The sequence below is a fragment of the Arachis duranensis genome, chromosome 3 (genome assembly GCF_000817695.3).
Source record: "Arachis duranensis cultivar V14167 chromosome 3, aradu.V14167.gnm2.J7QH, whole genome shotgun sequence".
In the NCBI taxonomy this organism is placed as follows: domain Eukaryota; kingdom Viridiplantae; phylum Streptophyta; class Magnoliopsida; order Fabales; family Fabaceae; genus Arachis; species Arachis duranensis.
The window spans coordinates 23,390,598-23,400,898 of record NC_029774.3 but is presented as its reverse complement, the minus strand read 5'-3'; the positions used below and the strand labels follow the sequence as shown (position 1 = coordinate 23,400,898).

At 37.6% G+C, this 10,301-nt stretch overlaps 1 long non-coding RNA gene across 2 annotated transcripts; it reads left to right on the top strand.

Moving 5' to 3' along the window:
* The first annotated feature begins 519 nt into the window (after positions 1–519).
* LOC110279064 (uncharacterized) lies at positions 520–7,766 on the top strand. 2 transcript variants are annotated; one of them, XR_008006709.1, is made up of 3 exons: positions 520–655; positions 750–803; positions 7,613–7,766. It is a non-coding gene; the product is annotated as an uncharacterized LOC110279064 (long non-coding RNA). The 2 variants fall into 2 exon arrangements; XR_002371948.2 differs by lacking the exon at positions 7,613–7,766 and adding an exon at positions 880–962.
* The last annotated feature ends 2,535 nt before the right edge of the window (positions 7,767–10,301 follow it).

The window sequence follows — 10,301 nt, the reverse complement described above, 5'->3', positions numbered from 1 at the left end:
CGATGGCTTCTCTGACCGTGGCTTGGAGTAGCTCGCCATTGGGTCACTGCTTGTCGTCGTTTCTGCTCTCGCTGAACGTTAGTGGCCCTGCTTTTAATTTTGCTCTGGTTGCTGAATGCTCGATTTTTTCTTCTTCCTTTTAATATCTAAAAATTTTGTTCAAATATTGTTGTAATTTTTGTTGTTGTGTTGTAATTGTTGGGTTGTTGAATGATTATTTGATCTGGGTTGCCTAAAAATGCTTCCTGTAAACTCCGCTAAAAGCAGTAAATAATTAGTTAATAAATTACATTTTAATTAGGAAAGTTAAAAATACAAAACTAATATCAAAATAGGATAGAGCTCGTCAAAACGAGAATTTTGATACCAATTTTAAAAATTTGGCCCAAAATTGGACCGAAAAGACCAAAACAGTTGAACCAGGATCTAAATCGGACTCGTGGGTCCAACCGGACCCATACTTAAAAAGGGGACAGAAGCTCTTCTTCCCCATTCTGCATCAAACACGCCAAACAGGTTGGGGGAGGAAGAGAGCTCCCTAACCCTCACTCAAACTTCACCTCTCAATAACTTTTGATTTGGAGCTTTGATTGACGAACTGTTTGCGACTACACGTTCACCGCGACGAGCTCTAGGAAATCCATGGAACAATTTGGTAGGTAACTCATTATTTTCTTCTCATCCAGCTTCCCCTAATTTTGAAATTCATGAACAATTAAGTTAAAAATTGTTCAATTCTTGTATTCTAGGTTCAAGTTAGCTTCTGGGACTTATGGGTTCAAGCTATTGAGCATATGGGTATGGTAAGGATACCCTAACCCTAGCTTAATCTTGTATTTATTATGGGAAAACTGAACTTGGAATATGAATATGTATTAGGTGTAGATTAAGTGGGTATATATGCATTGGAATTTAATTGGGAATATTTGGAGGCTTGTTGGTGATCAAAGCTTAGTTTGTGGTTGTTTTACTTGAGCTTGGAGGGGCTGTAATTTTGTGTTGAAAGGCTACCTTGGGTGAATTAAGTGATCGGCCAAGGTATGGTTTAAGTTTCGCACGTTTAATATTTACAGTATTATGAAAACTTAGGTTAGAAGAACCATAGGATAAGTTGAATTGTTTGTTGTATTTAATGATTAGCCTTGTAATGTTGTTGGAATAGATTTTTTGGTGGATATATAATGGAATTATGAGGTGTGGAAGTTATTAATGGTGTGCTCTTATATTTATTTATGATGGATTAGGATTGGTGTTTGTTAATAAGAATGTAGAGTTGTGTTGTGGTGGTATTGCATATGCTGTAACTAATTATGTAATGATCGGAATTGCATGAAACCAAGTTTGGGCTAAACTTGGGAATATAAGAAACTAAACTGGAAAATTTGGAACCTTTTTGTTAAATATACAATTTATGGAAAATTTTTAAAGTTAGGTTGTTAAATCTGTCCAGCAGCAGAAAAGGTCAAACAGGGCAGCAACTTGTTTGCCTTGCTGCGACTTCTACGAGTTGAGTTTTGGAGCAAAACCAATTTTGTTATAAAATTTTATTAACTTGCTTTATTTCTATAAAATTTCATAATTTTAAGAGTTGATGATTAGGAGTAGTGAATTTTTGAATATTAATGATCAAAGCTGAAAAGAAACAGATTTTAGCAAGTTATGCACCAACTTCCAATGCTTGTAACTCTTAGAATTGAATAGAAATTGGGTTGCGACCAAGACACACTTGTTCCTGGATGAGTTAGGAGTTCCCAAACCAAAATTTAGCTTAATTGGAGTTTTGTAATAAAAGTTATTCAAATTGAAAGGTACTAAGCTTGTTGGTTTCTAAAACAGATTTTGACTCATTTTTACTTACCTTCTAGGTAATGTAACTTCTTCATTAGAAATGGTATTAACTCAGAACCAATTGAGAAAGAAACCTGGATGATTAATGTTTAACTACATTAATTTTTAAAGTCATTGGAATTAACTTGGATTTTATATTGAATTTTGAATATCACATGCTGCTGCTGTTTTTCTGATTTTATGCACTGCAGAGCAGTCACAGTTTTTCCTTTATTCCTGAGGCTAGAGAAATCAGAAAATTATTATCTTTGGTTTGTTAGAAAGCTTATTTCAAGATAAACGCCTGAACATAAAGTTTGCGCAATTCCGAGTTCATTTGCTATATTAAAAACAGAAAAGAAAATAGAGTGTCGAGGATGTCTTAGTGACAGTCATGTGTTCAAGAAGTTAAAGTTTAATCTTCGTGTGATGTGATTGATTTAATGTTAGAGTTGGGTTGATTTTAAGATTATTCGATATTAAAGAGGTTGAGAAGAGTTTGATAAATGGTTTGGTCGAGACCCGGAAAGGGTAAACGTGATAAATTATAATAGAATGATGTGAAAGTTAAATGAATACATGTTGTTATGGCTATAAAGAACGAATGTAAGGAAATGATGATGATAAATGATGAGATTTGGGAATGACTGTGTGTGGCCAAAATGGTCGATATGGCAAGTTGAGGATGGAAGTTCCCTCTCTTGTCGTGATGTAGATGTGGGGAAGGTGGAAGGCACTCTCCTTCGTATTGTTTCCCCCACATCCTTCTCTGGTTGCAAGGTGGAAAGGCACACTCCTTCGATGTGGAAAGGCACTCTCCTTCGTATATCCTCTAAGAGAAGGTGGAAAGGCACAATCCTTCGATGTGAAAAGGCACTCTCCTTCGTTTATGATCCTCTTAGAGATGCGCAACCTAGAGACCAATGTCTGGGTTAGCTACCAGATGTGTCGGGTTCTGGCAAAATAACCGACACGTGAGCTCACGGCCAGTAGGATAGACATTCATCATATGCATATGTGTGCTTTGTTTGCTATGCCTTAGTTGGGAATGCCTAATTGATATATATCACATGCTACTTGTATATTTGCTACTTGTATTATCTGTTCATTACTTGTGCTTGAACTTGTTTGGTTGTTTGTTCCTGTTGCATTATGGATGATGGAGGGATGGAGGAAATGGAGAAATAGTTTGGTGATAGGTGTGGATTGAAATTGAGTAAGTTAGGTGGATTTAGAATACCTACCCCTGTTTATGGTTTTTGTTTAGTAATTAAGTTGGATAATTGAATAATGAAGTTATAGGATTGCCTATGGCATTCTCAGGACCTTATTTATTATATGCGTGACACTTTTACCATGCTGAGAACCTCCAGTTCTCATTCCATATTGTATTTTTGTTTTTCAGATGCAGGTCGAGAGGCTCCTCGCTAGGCGTCTGGATCCTGGGAAGCGAAGTAGTCCTTGGGTGTATTTTTGTTTTTCTATTTTTATATATGTATTTAGCTTATTCTCCAAGTAACTTATGTATGCTGCTCCTCTTAGAGGTTCAGGGAGAGATAGGAGTTTATTTTGGTATTTTGGTGTATTTTGGGGATACCTATGTATGTTCTTATATATATATATATATCCTCTAGCCAGCCTTAGCTTCGGAGGCTGAGTCAGGGGCTAGTTATGCTGTTTTTTTGGCTTTCCTTTATTTCTTATCTTTATCATGTTCCTATTAGGTTTCTTAGCACGCAAGTAATCCTTTCCTGAGCGTTGCGCTTTTTATTTTGCGATTTTGTTTTACCCGTTTTTCAAGGCTCCTAGTTAAATAACTTTTTCTTTATTATTATTATATATATATTACTATTCTTAAAGGTCGTAATACCTTACTATCTCAGTCTTATGACTTAAGCATAATATTAAGTATGGTAGGGTGTTACATTATGGTATCAGAGCAATTCGTTCCTATAGAGCCTGAGGACGAACTTATTATGCTTCTGTGCATTCTCTGTGTATGTGTCTATGTGCTATTAGGAAATCTAATTGATATATGTGGCAGAAACGTCCATGAGTATGCATTTGGAACTTAAAGCACTAGACTTATGATATTGAGACTGATCAACTTGATATCACTTGGTTGGTGTGTATAGGGACCAGATGTCGACTCGCGGACGCGGACGCGGGCGAGGTAGAGGCATACTAGGCAATGCTATGCCTGAAGCGACAGGGAATATTCCTAATCTTGTAGACTTCATTGCTGCTCTAGGGAATATAGCCGCGGCGATGCAAGCGACAGCCGAAGCCCTGGGAAACCAAATAAATAGGCAACAACGGCGATAATGGTCTTATGACGCTTTCCTCCTTCCTGAAGGTTCATCCTCCGACCTTCAGAAGAACCTTGAACCCTACTGATGCGGATAACTGCGTACAAGCCATTGAGTGAGCATTACAGGCTCAGCAGGTTCCTGAAGAACAGCGGGTTGAGTTTGGGACCTACCAGCTGCAAGGTGAAGCTCAGCATTGGTGGCAGGGCGTGAGGCGCATTCTGCAGCCTGATGGGGTTATGATCTCTTGGGAGTTGTTCCAAGAAGAATTCTATAAGAAATACTTTCCCAGTTCAGCCAGAAATACTAAGGAACTTGAACTGCTTCAGCTGAAACAAGGTCAGATGACCATCACTGAGTACACTAGCAGGTTTGAGGAACCGTGCCGTTTCTCACAGATTTGTCAGGGAGCTCTTGAGGACTTTGCTAAGTGGAAATGCATTAAGTATGAAGGAGGCCTTCGGAGCGACATTCAGAGCTTTGTAGCACCTATGGAGATCCAGGTGTTTTCTGAACTTGTGAACAAGAGCCGGATAGCTGAAAAATGTGTGAGGAACGCATCTGTGGCAAAGAATGATAATCGGGAGTCCCACCGAAGAGATCACCATCAAAATTTGGCACCAATGAGTCAAGAATTCAAGAGGGCTGAGAAGTACCGACCCAATAGGCAGCATAAAAACAAAGCAAGGTTTGTGTTTCCGGTGCGGATCACCCAAGCATCTAATTAAGGACTGTCCTAATCTACATGGTGGAAACTCATGATGCAGATAGATCACAATCACCAGGTTAAGATAAATGCAATAATTGGATTTGAGAAGCAATGAATTATTCTAGGATACCATGATTACTCATCGTCTAAGATAGAAAAGAAAGACCTAGGTTAAAACTTAGAACCAAATTAAATCGTTCCGAATAGGGTATTATCGTCAAAGCCTACAGAGTTTAGTGAAGTTTTTAGTTGGCGTTGGATGAATAATCAAGACTCTTAGAGATAAGTGAATCAGGGGAATGGAACAATAGTCTATTCACGTAAGAGGACCCAAGATGATGGTGGGTCACAAGAAGGAAAAGGTAAACTGAAACTGATACCTGAAATTTTATTTGCATAGAGGAAGTGAGACATCACACTAATCCATACTATCAAATGTTTTTGGTCCGGTTTTCTTTCTTGAGATGCACCTAAATTCTTCTTCTTGTGCATTCTATTATTTTGATACAACTCTGATTGACCGTATATAAAACTCTTTCTATTTTCTCACGAACATTGTTCACATTATTCATTCGTCTTTCAAGCTTAATATTTCTTTGAAAATCAACTCGAGCCTATATTAGTATTGCGTATGAATCCCAGCTGTAACCAGAGAGACGTTGATTTTTTAGAGCAAAACCTTTGAACGCAAAATGAACCTGTGACATTACTAGGGAATTTAGAGCCTTAATCCTCACCAATCGTATCGCTCATGACTAAATAGATGCAATGAGATACACCGTGGGAATGAATTACCAGGATCCGATGAAAGCTTTTGAGCCATAGAAAGAAGATTGACCTTCATGCCAATGCTAGTATCACTTGAGCCTAACGAACCATTTAGGGAATGATTACGATGTATTATTGAAAAACTTAAGATGCATGCGGATGCAACATTGTGAGGTTGTGATAGACGCCTTAAGCAAGAAGTTTCTAAAAGATTCTTGGACGTTAATTCCAAAGGAGAAAATGTTAGATGAGTTAAAGTTCTAAGTTGGAAGAATGAGAGTGTTGGAAGTGTTGGTCTAAATCCATTGCTAGGTTACAACGTGGAATCGATGAGGTACGAGACGCGTAACGAGATAATAAGGAGCCGTCAAAGATGTTGAAGTTTGGTAAACAAAAGGGAATTAAGAAGAGATTTATATGTCCAATGCCGGAATAGAGATCATGGAGTCAAGGACTTAGGGAGCGCAATAATGGTGATAAGGAGATACTAAGAGTATTGAGGCATGTTGAATCAGGAAGATACCAAGAGAGAGTTATGCGTCGAGATTGGAAGTTGAGATGAGAAACTATTTTTCGGAACTTACGAGACAAGATTTTCAAACTTACCCTGAAACTGCTAAGACATACCATGAATCAAAGAAGATATTTTTGGGTAGCCAGAAATAAAGAATAAAGCATAAATCGGAATGGTGTAACTATTGGAGGTCCTACACCGGGAGTAAGGAAGAGTAATTACCGATTTTGACATAGATCGTCGAGGACTAGGATAGAGGATGGAGCTTCACAGAGAACTAAATGCCCCTGTATTACTAGAGCATCGAATACCTTAGTTCCTGAATTTGATAGCCGAGACAACAAAGAAAATGTTACGCAAATCTGAGTTAGAATTCTTACTATGAAAGCCGACAAAGAGTTAGGCGGATCTAAGAAAAAGATTTCTCAAGTTGGAAGGAAGAAGATACCTATTCCTGAAGATCACTTCAATGAACTAGAATCGGATGACCAATCAAAACCTAAAAAGCTAAATCCCCGTTACATCGGACCTATGGCGTATAGGATCGCTCTACCACCACATCGCTCGAACCTGCATGACGTGTTTCACGTATTGCAGCTTCGTAAATACACTTTTGATCCTAGTCATGTCCTAGAACCGAAATCAGTCCAAGTGAGAGAAGATCTAACGCTTCCAATAACTCCGGTTAGGATTGATGATACCAGTAGCAAGCATCTACGCAGAAAGGAGGTTCCCTTGGTAAAGTAGCTTGGAGCCGGGCTGGTATTGAAGAACATACCTGGGAGCTTGAGTCAGAGATGCGAAAGGACTACCCACACCTCTTTTCAGGAAACTCATTTTGGATTTTGAGGGCAAAATTCCTAATTAGGTGGGTAGGATGTAAACCCCGCTAAAAGTGGTAAATAATTAGTTAATAAATTACATTTTAATTAGAAAGGTTAAAAAAGAAAAACTAATATCAAAATAGGATAGAGCTCATCGAAACAAAAATTTTAATACCAATTTCAAAAATTTGGCCCAAAATTGGACCGGAAAGACCGAACCGGGGTCCAAATTGGACCCATACTTAAAAAGGGGACAGAAGCTCTTCTTCCCCATTCTGCATCAAACACGCCAAACAGGTTGGGGGAGGAAGAGAGCTCCCTAACCCTCACTCAAACTTCACCTCTCAATAACTTTTGATCCCGAGCTCCGATTGACGAACCGTTTGTGACTGCACGTTCACCGTGACGAGTTCTACGAAACCCATAGAAAAATTTGGTAGGTAACTCATTATTTCCTTCTCATCCAGCTTCCCCTAATTTCAGAAATTCATGAACAATTAAGTTAAAAATTGTTCAATTCTTGTGTTCTAGGTTCAAGTTAGCTTCCGGGACTTATGTGTTCAAGCTATTGAGCATATGGGTATGGTAAGGATACCCTAACCCTAGATTAATCTTGTATTTATTATGGGACAACTGAAATTGGAATATGAATATGTATTAGGTGTAGATTAAGTGGGTATATATGCATTGGAATTTAATTGGGAATATTTGGAGGCTTGTTGGTGATCAAAGCTTAGTTTGTGGTTGTTTTACTTGAGCTTGGAGGGGCTGTAATTTTGTGTTGAGAGGCTGCCTTGGGTGAATTAAGTGATCGGCCAAGGTATGGTTTAAGTTTCGTACGTTTAATATTTGTTGTATTTAATGATTAGCCTTGTAATGTTGTTGGAATAGATTTGTTGGTGGATATATATTGGAATTATGAGGTGTGGAAGTTATTAATGGTGTGCTCTTATATTTATTTATGATGGATTAGGATTGGTGTTTATTAATAAGAATGTAGAGTTGTATTGTGGTAGTATTGCATATGCTGTAACTAATTATGTAATGATCGAAATTGCATGAGACCAAGTTTGGGCTAAACTTGGGAATATAAGGAACTAAACTGAAAAATTTGGGACCTTTTTGTTAAATATATAATTTATGGCAAAATTTTAAAATTAGGTTGTTAAATCTGTCCAGCAGCAGAAAAGGTCAAATAGAGCAGAAACTTTTTTGTCTTGCTGCGACTTCTACAAGTTGAGTTTTGGAGCAAAACTAATTTTGTTATAAAATTTGATTAACTTGATTTATTGCTCTAAAATTTCAGAATTTTAAGAGTTGAGGATTGGGAGTTGTGAATTTTTGAATATTGGTGGTCAAAGCTGAAAAGAAACAGATTTTAGCAAGTTATGCACCAACTTCCAATGCTTGTAACTCTTATAATTGAATAGCAATTGGGTTGCAACCAAGACACACTTGTTCCTGGATGAGCTAGGAGTTACCAAACCAAAATTTAGCTTAATTGGAGTTTTTTATTAAAAGTTATTCAAATTGAAAGGTACTAAGCGTGTTGGTTTCTAAAACAGATTTTGACTCATTTTTACTTAACTTCCAGGTAATGTAACTTCTTCATTAAAAATGGTATTAACTCAGAACCAAGTGAGAAAGAAACCTGGATGATTAATGTTTAACTACATTAATTTTTAAAGTCATTGGATTTAACTTGGATTTTATATTGAATTTTGAATATCACATGCTGCTGCTGTTTTTCTGGTTTTATGCACTGCAGAGTAGTCACGGTTTTTCCTTTATTCCTGAGGCTAGAGAAATCAGAAAATTATGATCTTTGGTTTGTTAGAAAGCTTATTTCAAGATGAACGTCTAAAGATAAAGTTTGCACAATTCCGAGTTTATTTGTTATATTAAAAACAGAAAAGAAAATAGAGTGTCGAGGATGTCTTAGTGATAGTCATAGGTTCGAGAAATTAAAGTTTAATCTTCGTGTAATGTGATTGATTTAATGTTAGAGTTGGGTTGATTTTAAGATTATTCGATATTAAAGAGGTTGAGAAGAGTTTGATAAATAGTTTGGTCGGGACCCGGAAAGGGTAAAAGTAATGAATTATAAGAGAATGATGTGAAAGCTAAATGAATACATGTTGTTATGGCTATAAAGAACAAATGTAAGGAAATGATGATGATAAATGATGAGATTTGGGAATGATTGTGTGTGGCCGAAATGGTCGATATGGAAAGTTGAGGATGGAAGTTCCCTCTGTTGTCGTGATGCAGATGTGGGGAAGGTGGAAAGGCACTCTCCTTCGTATTGTTTCCCCCACATCCTTCTCTGGTTGCAAGGTGGAAAGGCACACTCCTTCGATGTGGAAAGACACTCTCCTTCGTATATCCTCCAAGAGAAGGTGGAAAGGCACACTCCTTCGATGTGGAGAGGCACTCTCCTTCGTTTATGATCCTCCTGGAGATGCACAACCTAGAGACCAATGTCTGGGTTAACTATTAGATGTGTCGGGTCCTGGCAAAATAACTGACACGTGAGCTCGCAGCCAGTAGGATAGACATTCATCATATGCATATATGTGCTTTGTTTGCTATGCCTTAGTTGGGAATGCCTAATTGATATATATCACCTGCTACTTGTATATTTGCTACTTGTATTATCTATTCATTACTTGTGCTTGAACTTATTTGGTTGTTTGTTCCTGTTGCATTATGGATGATGGAGGGATGGAGGAAATGGAGAAATGGTTTACTGATAGGTGTGGATTAAAATTGAGTAAGTTAGGTGGATTTAGTATACCTACCCCTGTTTATGGTTTTTGTTTAGTAATTAAGTTAGATGATTGAATAATGAAGTTCTAGGATTGCCTATGGCATTTTTAGGACCTTATTTATTATACGCGTGGCACTTTTATCATGCTGAGAACCTCCGGTTCTCATTCCATTTTGTATTGTTGTTTTTCAGATGCAGGTCGAGAGGCTCCTCGCTAGGCGTCTGGATCCTGGGAAGTGAAGTAGTCCTTGGGTGTATTTTTGGTTTTCTATTTGTATATATGTATATATGTATTTAGCTTATTCTCCAAGTAACTTATGTATGCTACTCCTCTTAGAGGCACGCAAGTAATCCTTTCCTGAGCGTTGCGCTTTTTATTTTGCAATTTTGTTTTACCCCTGTTTCAAGGCTCCCAGTTAAGTATCCTTTTCTCTATTAGAGATATTCTTAGAGGTTGTAATACCTTACTATCTCAGTCTTATGACTTAAGCATAAGATTAAGTATGATAGGGTGTTACACTTCCTTTTACTGTGATTTGATCTGGGTTTTAGTGGATCATTGTGGATGAAGCTGCCTTTT